At 41.1% G+C, this 13,984-nt stretch overlaps 14 non-coding genes across 14 annotated transcripts; all 14 read left to right on the top strand.

Moving 5' to 3' along the window:
• The first annotated feature begins 201 nt into the window (after positions 1-201).
• Positions 202-273, top strand: TRNAG-UCC. Its single transcript has one exon. It is a non-coding gene; the product is annotated as a tRNA-Gly (tRNA).
• Positions 274-387: 114 nt separating this feature from the next.
• Positions 388-459, top strand: TRNAG-CCC. The gene has a single exon. It is a non-coding gene; the product is annotated as a tRNA-Gly (tRNA).
• Positions 460-1,593: 1,134 nt separating this feature from the next.
• On the top strand, positions 1,594-1,665 carry TRNAG-UCC. Its single transcript has one exon. It is a non-coding gene; the product is annotated as a tRNA-Gly (tRNA).
• A 115-nt stretch (positions 1,666-1,780) lies between these two features.
• TRNAG-CCC lies at positions 1,781-1,852 on the top strand. The gene has a single exon. It is a non-coding gene; the product is annotated as a tRNA-Gly (tRNA).
• Positions 1,853-2,763: 911 nt separating this feature from the next.
• On the top strand, positions 2,764-2,835 carry TRNAG-UCC. The gene has a single exon. It is a non-coding gene; the product is annotated as a tRNA-Gly (tRNA).
• A 2,363-nt stretch (positions 2,836-5,198) lies between these two features.
• On the top strand, positions 5,199-5,270 carry TRNAG-UCC. The gene has a single exon. It is a non-coding gene; the product is annotated as a tRNA-Gly (tRNA).
• Positions 5,271-6,240: 970 nt separating this feature from the next.
• On the top strand, positions 6,241-6,312 carry TRNAG-UCC. The gene has a single exon. It is a non-coding gene; the product is annotated as a tRNA-Gly (tRNA).
• A 115-nt stretch (positions 6,313-6,427) lies between these two features.
• TRNAG-CCC lies at positions 6,428-6,499 on the top strand. The gene has a single exon. It is a non-coding gene; the product is annotated as a tRNA-Gly (tRNA).
• A 2,307-nt stretch (positions 6,500-8,806) lies between these two features.
• Positions 8,807-8,878, top strand: TRNAG-UCC. The gene has a single exon. It is a non-coding gene; the product is annotated as a tRNA-Gly (tRNA).
• A 493-nt stretch (positions 8,879-9,371) lies between these two features.
• Positions 9,372-9,443, top strand: TRNAG-CCC. Its single transcript has one exon. It is a non-coding gene; the product is annotated as a tRNA-Gly (tRNA).
• A 911-nt stretch (positions 9,444-10,354) lies between these two features.
• TRNAG-UCC lies at positions 10,355-10,426 on the top strand. The gene has a single exon. It is a non-coding gene; the product is annotated as a tRNA-Gly (tRNA).
• Positions 10,427-10,540: 114 nt separating this feature from the next.
• On the top strand, positions 10,541-10,612 carry TRNAG-CCC. Its single transcript has one exon. It is a non-coding gene; the product is annotated as a tRNA-Gly (tRNA).
• A 2,176-nt stretch (positions 10,613-12,788) lies between these two features.
• Positions 12,789-12,860, top strand: TRNAG-UCC. Its single transcript has one exon. It is a non-coding gene; the product is annotated as a tRNA-Gly (tRNA).
• Positions 12,861-13,828: 968 nt separating this feature from the next.
• On the top strand, positions 13,829-13,900 carry TRNAG-UCC. The gene has a single exon. It is a non-coding gene; the product is annotated as a tRNA-Gly (tRNA).
• The last annotated feature ends 84 nt before the right edge of the window (positions 13,901-13,984 follow it).

Below are 13,984 nucleotides of genomic sequence, written 5' to 3' on the forward strand. Positions count from 1 at the left end.
AAGAGAAGTAGAACTGCGTTTTGGTCATTGTTGTTGTAGTGGTGAGCATAGCTGCTTCCCAAGCAGTGGATCCAGGTGTGATTCCTTGCTAAGGCATAGCTCCTTGCCTTTGGTGGATTTCTAAGCTTTGTCCTAATCTTATTAAAACCTAGATAAACTAGAAAGACAAAAAATAGAATGTAAAGCTTACCACAAGTGTGGGCGTTGGTGGTATAGTGGTGAGCATAGCTGCCTTCCAAGCAGTTGACCCGGGTTCGATTCCCGGCCAACGCAGTCCTTTCACTGTTTTATAGCGTGTTTCTCCACAAACCTTCCTACTCCTTAAATGTTCATTCTGGACTTAGAAAATGAAGTCTGTCAAAGTAAAAAAAAAGAAGGTTGCTGTGGGCGTTGGTGGTATAGTGGCAAGCATAGCTGCTTCCCAAGCAGTTGACCCGGGTTCGATTCCCGGCCAACGCATAGGTTTTCTTAATTTGTGTGTTGCTAAGTGTCATCCTTGTGTGTTCAGTTCAAAAATACCCATGCCCCAGAGCTCAATGATCTTTGTCACTCCAGCTGCTATAAAGCTACAACTCCAGCCATGCTCGGCTCTTTTTGTAAATCCCATAGAAGTGAAATGAGAATTTTGTGAGTTGTAGTTCCAGAAACAGGGTCGGAGGTTGATGATCCCTAATGGAGAATTTCTTAAGTTGTCATATCAGAACAACTGCCATAGGTTAATGGTTTCTGAGTACACGTTAGGCTAAAATCGATCAGAATGGAGGATTCAACCAAAAAGTTTGTTAGTCGGGAGAAATTTAACAAGGACCGATCCTTTTAGCCAACCGACGACAGACCGCTATTTTCAGAAAACAAGTCGGCCATGCTGAATATTTGCACCCGATAGTCACCAGATGATTGTTTGTCCAAGCATCAACCATTCAGAACAACTGCCATAGGTTAATGGTTTCTGAGTACACGTTAGGCTAAAATCGATCAGAATGGAGGATTCAACCAAAAAGTTTGTTAGTCGGGAGAAATTTAACAAGGACCGATCCTTTTAGCCAACCGACGACAGACCGCTATTTTCAGAAAACAAGTCGGCCATGCTGAATATTTGCACCCGATAGTCACCAGATGATTGTTTGTCCAAGCATCAACCGATGTGTATGACCACCTTAAGACTTGGAAAAAATATTTCATAGAAAAACTAGCTGAGTTGTGTATGTTGGAGGTATCGTGGTGAGCCAAGCTGTCTTATAAAAGCACTGGAGCCGAGTTTGACTTCCGGCAAATGCATCTCTTCCCGACTTTTAAAGGATTTTGAGATTTTACTGTATAATGGTGGTATAATGGTGAGCATAGCCAGCTTCCTGGGGTTTTAAGGCTTAGAAAAAGCTAGTTTGTCAAAAGAAGAGAAGTAGAACTGCGTTTTGGTCATTGTTGTTGTAGTGGTGAGCATAGCTGCTTCCCAAGCAGTGGATCCAGGTGTGATTCCTTGCTAAGGCATAGCTCCTTGCCTTTGGTGGATTTCTAAGCTTTGTCCTAATCTTATTAAAACCTAGATAAACTAGAAAGACAAAAAATAGAATGTAAAGCTTACCACAAGTGTGGGCGTTGGTGGTATAGTGGTGAGCATAGCTGCCTTCCAAGCAGTTGACCCGGGTTCGATTCCCGGCCAACGCAGTCCTTTCACTGTTTTATAGCGTGTTTCTCCACAAACCTTCCTACTCCTTAAATGTTCATTCTGGACTTAGAAAATGAAGTCTGTCAAAGTCAAAGACATTGAAGGTTGCTGTGGGCGTTGGTGGTATAGTGGCGAGCATAGCTGCTTCCCAAGCAGTTGACCGGGGTTCGATTCCCGGCCAACGCATAGGTTTTCTTAATTTGTGTGTTGCTAAGTGTCATCCTTGTGTGTTCAGTTCAAAAATACCCATGCCCCAGAGCTCAATGATCTTTGTCACTCCAGCTGCTATAAAGCTACAACTCCAGCCATGCTCGGCTCTTTTTGTAAATCCCATAGAAGTGAAATGAGAATTTTGTGAGTTGTAGTTCCAGAAACAGGGTCGGAGGTTGATGATCCCTAATGGAGAATTTCTTAAGTTGTCATATCAGAACAACTGCCATAGGTTAATGGTTTCTGAGTACACGTTAGGCTAAAATCGATCAGAATGGAGGATTCAACCAAAAAGTTTGTTAGTCGGGAGAAATTTAACAAGGACCGATCCTTTTAGCCAACCGACGACAGACCGCTATTTTCAGAAAACAAGTCGGCCATGCTGAATATTTGCACCCGATAGTCACCAGATGATTGTTTGTCCAAGCATCAACCGATGTGTATGACCACCTTAAGACTTGGAAAAAATATTTCATAGAAAAACTAGCTGAGTTGTGTATGTTGGAGGTATCGTGGTGAGCCAAGCTGTCTTATAAAAGCACTGGAGCCGAGTTTGACTTCCGGCAAATGCATCTCTTCCCGACTTTTAAAGGATTTTGAGATTTTACTGTATAATGGTGGTATAATGGTGAGCATAGCCAGCTTCCTGGGGTTTTAAGGCTTAGAAAAAGCTAGTTTGTCAAAAGAAGAGAAGTAGAACTGCGTTTTGGTCATTGTTGTTGTAGTGGTAAGCATAGCTGCTTCCCAAGCAGTGGATCCAGGTGTGATTCCTTGCTAAGGCATAGCTCCTTGCCTTTGGTGGATTTCTAAGCTTTGTCCTAATCTTATTAAAACCTAGATAAACTAGAAAGACAAAAAATAGAATGTAAAGCTTACCACAAGTGTGGGCGTTGGTGGTATAGTGGTGAGCATAGCTGCCTTCCAAGCAGTTGACCCGGGTTCGATTCCCGGCCAACGCAGTCCTTTCACTGTTTTATAGCGTGTTTCTCCACAAACCTTCCTACTCCTTAAATGTTCATTCTGGACTTAGAAAATGAAGTCTGTCAAAGTCAAAGAAATTGAAGGTTGCTGTGGGCGTTGGTGGTATAGTGGCGAGCATAGCTGCTTCCCAAGCAGTTGACCCGGTTTTGATTCCCGGCCAACGCATAGGTTTTCTTAATTTGTGTGTTGCTAAGTGTCATCCTTGTGTGTTCAGTTCAAAAATACCCATGCCCCAGAGCTCAATGATCTTTGTCACTCCAGCTGCTATAAAGCTACAACTCCAGCCATGCTCGGCTCTTTTTGTAAATCCCATAGAAGTGAAATGAGAATTTTGTGAGTTGTAGTTCCAGAAACAGGGTCGGAGGTTGATGATCCCTAATGGAGAATTTCTTAAGTTGTCATATCAGAACAACTGCCATAGGTTAATGGTTTCTGAGTACACGTTAGGCTAAAATCGATCAGAATGGAGGATTCAACCAAAAAGTTTGTTAGTCGGGAGAAATTTAACAAGGACCGATCCTTTTAGCCAACCGACGACAGACCGCTATTTTCAGAAAACAAGTCGGCCATGCTGAATATTTGCACCCGATAGTCACCAGATGATTGTTTGTCCAAGCATCAACCGATGTGTATGACCACCTTAAGACTTGGAAAAAATATTTCATAGAAAAACTAGCTGAGTTGTGTATGTTGGAGGTATCGTGGTGAACCAAGCTGTCTTATAAAAGCACTGGAGCCGAGTTTGACTTCCGGCAAATGCATCTCTTCCCGACTTTTAAAGGATTTTGAGATTTTACTGTATAATGGTGGTATAATGGTGAGCATAGCCAGCTTCCTGGGGTTTTAAGGCTTAGAAAAAGCTAGTTTGTCAAAAGAAGAGAAGTAGAACTGCGTTTTGGTCATTGTTGTTGTAGTGGTGAGCATAGCTGCTTCCCAAGCAGTGGATCCAGGTGTGATTCCTTGCTAAGGCATAGCTCCTTGCCTTTGGTGGATTTCTAAGCTTTGTCCTAATCTTATTAAAGAAACAAAGGGTTAAGGACGGCTCACCTCCGATTTAAGATGGCCAGGTGCACCAAACAGGTGTTGTACCCAATCACTGAAAAACAATAGTAATAACAATAGAATGGGCACTCATATATCCAGTTCACAAGATAGGCAAAGCGACTCAAGCAATATATTAATAATATATCAATTTATTAGTTTATTTAAGACAGTATAAAAGCGGATGGGTAGCGATAATATTATAACCATACGCAATGGGCAATGAGACCTAACCAGAGCTGTGTCCCCAATTCAAAATGTTTAAAATTCACATAAAATATATATTAAAATGGCAATTTATCCACTGTTATAGCTAATAGAAACTGGAAATCCAGTCCGGCATGTATGAAAGAACTAATATAATTCTGTTATCTAGAACAGTGATGCAGCAGATATATCTCCAGAATATATATTTAAATAAATAAATGAACAAAAAATGTGAATATCAAAATTAGTAGTGATAGTGCATGGTATAAAACATTAACAAATAGTGCATATAGTGAAATACCTATAAGATAAATATATTAAATAAATAAATATATATAGTGTACAATTAATTAGTGAATATATATGATTAGTGAATATATATAATAAGTCTCTGGAGAATCAGCAGTAATAGGTAACTTGTTGCATCCCACTGATGATTGTATTCCTAGAAAACAGTCTTTTACTATTGGAGCATAGAGCCTGGGAATCGGCTTGGTCCGCACAATTTCCCAGGAGTATAATAGATTTCAACAAAGTCAGCCGCAACGAATGTGGCAAGATAATTGAGCAGAAATATAGATGTATCCACAGTAATGTGCCGATACTTTTGCAACAGCACCAGATTACTCACTTACAGTCCTGCTCTCACCGTGGCATCCCACGTGGTAGAGATCCGGGGTGAACTTGTCTTTCAGTAGCGCAATCAAAATCTGCTAGGTTTGTCTACTAGCAATGGTATGTCCACCCGACTGTGGACGGAGGAGCTTCGTTGTAACACACTGCAGAGCTGCGTCAGGTTTCTCTGATTAGAATGGGTGTTCCACCTGTCTGAGTCAGTACTGGTGGTGAGAATCTCACCCGTCAATCACTGTAGTGTGTCCAGAGAAACCCGCAATTCAGTTGCTCCTGGAAACCGCAATAGAGTTGTCCTTTAGAAAGCGCTTTCTCAATCCAATGTGTAATGAGAATTAACTACAGTGATTGACGGGTGAGATTCTCACCACCAGTACTGACTCAGACAGGTGGAACCTAAGATAAACCTAGATAAACTAGAAAGACAAAAAATAGAATGTAAAGCTTACCACAAGTGTGGGCGTTGGTGGTATAGTGGTGAGCATAACTGCCTTCCAATCAGTTGATCCGGGTTCGATTCCCGGCCAATGCAGTCCTTTCACTGTTTTATAGCATGTTTCTCCACAAACCTTCCTACTCCTTAAATGTTCATTCTGGACTTAAAAAATGAAGTCTGTCAAAGTCAAAGAAATTGAAGGTTCAAAAATACCCATGCCCCAGAGCTCATTGATCTTTGTCACTGCAGCTGCTATAAAGCTACAACTCCAGCCATGCTCGGCTCTTTTTGTAAATCCCATAGAAGTGAAATGAGAATTTTGTGAGTTGTAGTTCCAGAAACAGGGTCGGAGGTTGATGATCCCTAATGGAGAATTTCTTAAGTTGTCATATCAGAACAACTGCCATAGGTTAATGGTTTCTGAGTACACGTTAGGCTAAAATCGATCAGAATGGAGGATTCAACCAAAAAGTTTGTTAGTCGGGAGAAATTTAACAAGGACCGATCCTTTTAGCCAACCGACGACAGACCGCTATTTTCAGAAAACAAGTCGGCCATGCTGAATATTTGCACCCGATAGTCACCAGATGATTGTTTTTTTCAAGCATCAACCGATGTGTATGACCACCTTAAGACTTGGAAAAAATATTTCATAGAAAAACTAGCTGAGTTGTGTATGTTGGAGGTATCGTGGTGAGCCAAGCTGTCTTATAAAAGCACTGGAGCCGAGTTTGACTTCCGGCAAATGCATCTCTTCCCGACTTTTAAAGGATTTTGAGATTTTACTGTATAATGGTGGTATAATGGTGAGCATAGCCAGCTTCCTGGGGTTTTAAGGCTTAGAAAAAGCTAGTTTGTCAAAAGAAGAGAAGTAGAACTGCGTTTTGGTCATTGTTGTTGTAGTGGTGAGCATAGCTGCTTCCCAAGCAGTGGATCCAGGTGTGATTCCTTGCTAAGGCATAGCTCCTTGCCTTTGGTGGATTTCTAAGCTTTGTCCTAATCTTATTAAAACCTAGATAAACTAGAAAGACAAAAAAATAGAATGTAAAGCTTACCACAAGTGTGGGCGTTGGTGGTATAGTGGTGAGCATAGCTGCCTTCCAAGCAGTTGACCCGGGTTCGATTCCCGGCCAACGCAGTCCTTTCACTGTTTTATAGCGTGTTTCTCCACAAACCTTCCTACTCCTTAAATGTTCATTCTGGACTTAGAAAATGAAGTCTGTCAAAGTCAAAGAAATTGAAGGTTGCTGTGGGCGTTGGTGGTATAGTGGCGAGCATAGTTGCTTCCCAAGCAATTGACCCAGGTTCAATTCCGGGCCAATGCATAGGTTTTCTTAATTTGTGTGTTGCTAAGTGTAATCCTTGTGTGTTCAGTTTAAAAATACCCATGCCCCAGAGCTCATTGATCTTTGTCACTCCAGCTGCTATAAAGCTACAACTCCAGCCATGCTCGGCTCTTTTTGTAAATCCCATAGAAGTGAAATGAGAATTTTGTGAGTTGTAGTTCCAGAAACAGGGTCGGAGGTTGATGATCCCTAATGGAGAATTTCTTAAGTTGTCATATCAGAACAACTGCCATAGGTTAATGGTTTCTGAGTACACGTTAGGCTAAAATTGATCAGAATAGAGGATTCAACCAAAAAGTTTGTTAGTCGGGAGAAATTAAAACAAGGACCGATCCTTTTAGCCAACCGACGACAGACCGCTATTTTCAGAAAACAAGTCGGCCATGCTGAATATTTGCCCCCGATAGTCACCAGATGATTGTTTGTCCAAGCATCAACCGATGTGTATGATCACCTTAAGACTTGGAAAAAATATTTCATAGAAAAACTAGCTGAGTTGTGTATGTTGGAGGTATCGTGGTGAGCCAAGCTGTCTTATAAAAGCACTGGAGCCGAATTGGACTTCCGGCAAATGCATCTCTTCCAGACTTTTAAAGGATTTTGAGATTTTATTGTAAACACCCCCATCCGTTTTTTAAAGACTTAGAAAATAAAATGTAGTGTGTAAATGCAAAAGAAGTTCAGCTGAGTTGTGGGCCTTTGTGGTATAGTGGTGAATAGCTGTCCTCCAAGAAATGTCTGAACTAGAAAAACTAACGTGTCAAAGCAAACGTAGAGCTGAGTTGTGGAAGTTGGGGGTATAATGGTGAGCATAGCCAGCTTCCTGGGGTTTTAAGGCTTAGAAAAAGCTAGTTTGTCAAAAGAAGAGAAGTAGAACTGCATTTTGGTCATTGTTGTTGTAGTGGTGAGCATATCTGCTTCCCAAGCAGTGGATCCAGGTGTGATTCCTTGCTAAGGCATAGCTCCTTGCCTTTGGTGGATTTCTAAGCTTTGTCCTAATCTTATTAAAACCTAGATAAACTAGAAAGACAAAAAATAGAATGTAAAGCTTACCACAAGTGTGGGCGTTGGTGGTATAGTGCTGAGCATAGCTGCCTTCCAAGCAGTTGACCTTGGTTTGATTCCCGGCCAACGCAGTCCTTTCACTGTTTTATAGCGTGTTATCATCTTTCCTCAAAAATCCCCATCCTCTTCATCCGTTTACTTAAGACTTTGAAAAACTAACGTGCAGAAGCAAACTCTGAGCCGACTTGTGAGTGTTACTTGTGCATAGCTGCTTTCCAAGCATTTCAAGGCGAAAATATACTACAGCGTCAAAGGAAAACAAGTAGAGACGAGTTATGGGGTTGGTGATATTACTTTCTTCCACAGATTTTAAAACTTAGAAAAACTAGAATGCGAAAGAAAATTAATTATAGCTGAGTTTTGGGGCATTGGTGGCATAGTGGAGCACAAAGTTTCCTTTTAAACAATGAAGCAGTGTCCAATGCCCATTCAGCGCACCTCTTTTCTCTGTTTTGGGGATTTGAAAGCTTTTTGTCATTTTTCTCCACAAACCTTTCTACTCCTTAAATGTTAATTCTGGACTTAGAAAATGAAGTCTGTCAAAGTCAAAGAAATTAAAGGTTGCTGTGGGCGTTGGTGGTATGTGGTGAGCATAGCTGCTTCCCAAGCAGTTGACCCTGGTTCGAAGTTTGTTAGTCGGGAGAAATTTAACAAGGACCGATCCTTTTAGTCAACCGACGACAGACCGCTATTTTCAGAAAACAAGTCGGCCATGCTGAATATTTGCACCCGATAGTCACCAGATGATTGTTTGTCCAAGCATCAACCGATGTGTATGACCACCTTAAGACTTGGAAAAAATATTTCATAGAAAAACTAGCTGAGTTGTGTATGTTGGAGGTATCGTGGTGAGCCAAGCTGTCTTATAAAAGCACTGGAGCCGAGTTTGACTTCCGGAAAAATGCATCTCTTCCCGACTTTTAAAGGATTTTGAGATTTTACTGTATAATGGTGGTATAATGGTGAGCATAGCCAGCTTCCTGGGGTTTTAAGGCTTAGAAAAAGCTAGTTTGTCAAAAGAAGAGAAGTAGAACTGCGTTTTGGTCATTGTTGTTGTAGTGGTGAGCATAGCTGCTTCCCAAGCAGTGGATCCAGGTGTGATTCCTTGCTAAGGCATAGCTCCTTGCCTTTGGTGGATTTCTAAGCTTTGTCCTAATCTTATTAAAACCTAGATAAACTAGAAAGACAAAAAATAGAATGTAAAGCTTACCACAAGTGTGGGCGTTGGTGGTATAGTGCTGAGCATAGCTGCCTTCCAAGCAGTTGACCTGGGTTTGATTCCCGGCCAACGCAGTCTTTTCACTGTTTTATAGCGTGTCATCATCTTTCCTCAAAAATCCCCATCCTCTTCATCCGTTTACTTAACACTTTGAAAAACTAACGTGCAGAAGCAAACTCTGAGCTGACTTGTGAGTGTTACTTGTGCATAGCTGCTTTTCAAGCATTTCAAGGCGAAAATATACTACAGCGTCAAAGGAAAACAAGTAGAGACGAGTTATGGGGTTGGTGATATTACTTCCTTCCACAGATTTTAAAACTTAGAAAAACTAGAATGCGAAAGAAAATTAATTATAGCTGAGTTTTGGGGCATTGGTGGCATAGTGGAACACAAAGTTTCCTTTTAAACAATGAAGCAGTGTCCGATGCCCATTCAGCGCACCTCTTTTCTCTGTTTTGGGGATTTGAAAGCTTTTTGTCATTTTTCTCCACAAACCTTCCTACTCCTTAAATGTTCATTCTGGACTTAGAAAATGAAGTCTGTCAAAGAAATTGAAGGTTGCTGTGGGCATTGGTGGTATAGTGGTGAACATAGTTGCTTCCCAAGCAGTTGACCCGGGTTCGATTCCCGGCCAACGCATAGGTTTTCTTAATTTGTGTGTTGCTAAGCGTCATCCTTGTGTGTTCAGTTCAAAGGTACCCATGCCCCAGAGCTCATTGACCTTTGTCACTCCAGCTGCTATAAAGCTACAACTCCAGCCATGCTCGGCTCATTTTGTAAATCCCATAGAAGTGAAATGAGAATTTTGTGAGTTGTAGTTCTAGAAACAGGGTCGGAGGTTGATGATCCCTAATGGAGAATTTCTTAAGTTGTCATATCAGAACAACTGCCATAGGTTAATGGTTTCTGAGTACACGTTAGGCTAAAATTGATCAGAATGGAGGATTCAACCAAAAAGTTCGTTAGTTGGGAGAAATTTAACAAGGACCGATCCTTTTAGCCAACCGACGACAGACCGCTATTTTCAGAAAACAAGTCGGCCATGCTGAATATTTGCACCCGATAGTCACCAGATGATTGTTTGTCCAAGCATCAACCGATGTGTATGACCACCTTAAGACTTGGAAAAAATATTTCATAGAAAAACTAGCTGAGTTGTGTATGTTGGAGGTATCGTGGTGAGCCAAGCTGTCTTATAAAAGCACTGGAGCCGAGTTTGACTTCCGGCAAATGCATCTCTTCCCGACTTTTAAAGGATTTTGAGATTTTACTGTATAATGGTGGTATAATGGTGAGCATAGCCAGCTTCCTGGGGTTTTAAGGCTTAGAAAAAGCTAGTTTGTCAAAAGAAGAGAAGTAGAACTGCGTTTTGGTCATTGTTGTTGTAGTGGTGAGCATAGCTGCTTCCCAAGCAGTGGATCCAGGTGTGATTCCTTGCTAAGGCATAGCTCCTTGCCTTTGGTGGATTTCTAAGCTTTGTCCTAATCTTATTAAAACCTAGATAAACTAGAAAGACAAAAAATAGAATGTAAAGCTTACCACAAGTGTGGGCGTTGGTGGTATAGTGGTGAGCATAGCTGCCTTCCAAGCAGTTGACCCGGGTTCGATTCCCGGCCAACACAGTCCTTTCACTGTTTTATAGCGTGTTTCTCCACAAACCTTCCTACTCCTTAAATGTTCATTCTGGACTTAGAAAATGAAGTCTGTCAAAGTCAAAAAAATGAAGGTTGCTGTGGGCGTTGGTGGTATAGTGGCGAGCATAGCTGCTTCCCAAGCAGTTGACCCGGGTTCGATTCCCGGCCAACGCATAGGTTTTCTTAATTTGTGTGTTGCTAAGTGTCATCCTTGTGTGTTCAGTTCAAAAATACCCATGCCCCAGAGCTCAATGATCTTTGTCACTCCAGCTGCTATAAAGCTACAACTCCAGCCATGCTCGGCTCTTTTTGTAAATCCCATAGAAGTGAAATGAGAATTTTGTGAGTTGTAGTTCCAGAAACAGGGTCGGAGGTTGATGATCCCTAATGGAGAATTTCTTAAGTTTTCATATCAGAACAACTGCCATAGGTTTATGGTTTCTGAGTACACGTTAGGCTAAAATCGATCAGAATGGAGGATTCAACCAAAAAGTTTGTTAGTCGGGAGAAATTTAACAAGGACCGATCCTTTTAGCCAACCGACGACAGACCGCTATTTTCAGAAAACAAGTCGTCCATGCTGAATATTTGCACCCGATAGTCACCAGATGATTGTTTGTCCAAGCATCAACCGATGTGTATGACCACCTTAAGACTTGGAAAAAATATTTCATAGAAAAACTAGCTGAGTTGTGTATGTTGGAGGTATCGTGGTGAACCAAGCTGTCTTATAAAAGCACTGGAGCCGAGTTTGACTTCCGGCAAATGCATCTCTTCCCGACTTTTAAAGGATTTTGAGATTTTACTGTATAATGGTGGTATAATGGTGAGCATAGCCAGCTTCCTGGGGTTTTAAGGCTTAGAAAAAGCTAGTTTGTCAAAAGAAGAGAAGTAGAACTGCGTTTTGGTCATTGTTGTTGTAGTGGTGAGCATAGCTGCTGCCCAAGCAGTGGATCCAGGTGTGATTCCTTGCTAAGGCATAGCTCCTTGCCTTTGGTGGATTTCTAAGCTTTGTCCTAATCTTATTAAAGAAACAAAGGGTTAAGGACGGCTCACCTCCGATTTAAGATGGCCAGGTGCACCAAACAGGTGTTGTACCCAATCACTGAAAAACAATAGTAATAACAATAGAATGGGCACTCATATATCCAGTTCACAAGATAGGCAAAGCGACTCAAGAAATATATTAATAATATATCAATTTATTAGTTTATTTAAGACAGTATAAAAGCGGATGGGTAGCGATAATATTATAACCATACGCAATGGGCAATGAGACCTAACCAGAGCTGTGTCCCCAATTCAAAATGTTTAAAATTCACATAAAATATATATTAAAATGGCAATTTATCCACTGTTATAGCTAATAGAAACTGGAAATCCAGTCCGGCATGTATGAAAGAACTAATATAATTCTGTTATCTAGAACAGTGATGCAGCAGATATATCTCCAGAATATATATTTAAATAAATAAATGAACAAAAAATGTGAATATCAAAATTAGTAGTGATAGTGCATGGTATAAAACATTAACAAATAGTGCATATAGTGAAATACCTATAAGATAAATATATTAAATAAATAAATATATATAGTGTACAATTAATTAGTGAATATATATGATTAGTGAATATATATAATAAGTCTCTGGAGAATCAGCAGTAATAGGTAACTTGTTGCATCCCACTGATGATTGTATTCCTAGAAAACAGTCTTTTACTATTGGAGCATAGAGCCTGGGAATCGGCTTGGTCCGCACAATTTCCCAGGAGTATAATAGATTTCAACAAAGTCAGCCGCAACGAATGTGGCAAGATAATTGAGCAGAAATATAGATGTATCCACAGTAATGTGCCGATACTTTTGCAACAGCACCAGATTACTCACTTACAGTCCTGCTCTCACCGTGGCATCCCACGTGGTAGAGATCCGGGGTGAACTTGTCTTTCAGTAGCGCAATCAAAATCTGCTAGGTTTGTCTACTAGCAATGGTATGTCCACCCGACTGTGGACGGAGGAGCTTCGTTGTAACACACTGCAGAGCTGCGTCAGGTTTCTCTGATTAGAATGGGTGTTCCACCTGTCTGAGTCAGTACTGGTGGTGAGAATCTCACCCGTCAATCACTGTAGTGTGTCCAGAGAAACCCGCAATTCAGTTGCTCCTGGAAACCGCAATAGAGTTGTCCTTTAGAAAGCGCTTTCTCAATCCAATGTGTAATGAGAATTAACTACAGTGATTGACGGGTGAGATTCTCACCACCAGTACTGACTCAGACAGGTGGAACCTAAGATAAACCTAGATAAACTAGAAAGACAAAAAATAGAATGTAAAGCTTACCACAAGTGTGGGCGTTGGTGGTATAGTGGTGAGCATAACTGCCTTCCAATCAGTTGATCCGGGTTCGATTCCCGGCCAATGCAGTCCTTTCACTGTTTTATAGCATGTTTCTCCACAAACCTTCCTACTCCTTAAATGTTCATTCTGGACTTAAAAAATGAAGTCTGTCAAAGTCAAAGAAATTGAAGGTTCAAAAATACCCATGCCCCAGAGCTCATTGATCTTTGTCACTGCAGCTGCTATAAAGCTACAACTCCAGCCATGCTCGGCTCTTTTTGTAAATCCCATAGAAGTGAAATGAGAATTTTGTGAGTTGTAGTTCCAGAAACAGGGTCGGAGGTTGATGATCCCTAATGGAGAATTTCTTAAGTTGTCATATCAGAACAACTGCCATAGGTTAATGGTTTCTGAGTACACGTTAGGCTAAAATCGATCAGAATGGAGGATTCAACCAAAAAGTTTGTTAGTCGGGAGAAATTTAACAAGGACCGATCCTTTTAGCCAACCGACGACAGACCGCTATTTTCAGAAAACAAGTCGGCCATGCTGAATATTTGCACCCGATAGTCACCAGATGATTGTTTGTCCAAGCATCAACCGATGTGTATGACCACCTTAAGACTTGGAAAAAATATTTCATAGAAAAACTAGCTGAGTTGTGTATGTTGGAGGTATCGTGGTGAGCCAAGCTGTCTTATAAAAGCACTGGAGCCGAGTTTGACTTCCGGCAAATGCATCTCTTCCCGACTTTTAAAGGATTTTGAGATTTTACTGTATAATGGTGGTATAATGGTGAGCATAGCCAGCTTCCTGGGGTTTTAAGGCTTAGAAAAAGCTAGTTTGTCAAAAGAAGAGAAGTAGAACTGCGTTTTGGTCATTGTTGTTGTAGTGGTGAGCATAGCTGCTTCCCAAGCAGTGGATCCAGGTGTGATTCCTTGCTAAGGCATAGCTCCTTGCCTTTGGTGGATTTCTAAGCTTTGTCCTAATCTTATTAAAACCTAGATAAACTAGAAAGACAAAAAATAGAATGTAAAGCTTACCACAAGTGTGGGCGTTGGTGGTATAGTGGTGAGCATAGCTGCCTTCCAAGCAGTTGTCCCGGGTTCGATTCCCGGCCAACGCAGTCCTTTCACTGTTTTATAGCGTGTTTCTCCACAAACCTTCCTACTCCTTAAATGTTCATTCTGGACTTAGAAAATGAAGTCTG

This window comes from Bufo bufo, chromosome 4 (genome assembly GCF_905171765.1).
Source record: "Bufo bufo chromosome 4, aBufBuf1.1, whole genome shotgun sequence".
Taxonomy (NCBI): domain Eukaryota; kingdom Metazoa; phylum Chordata; class Amphibia; order Anura; family Bufonidae; genus Bufo; species Bufo bufo.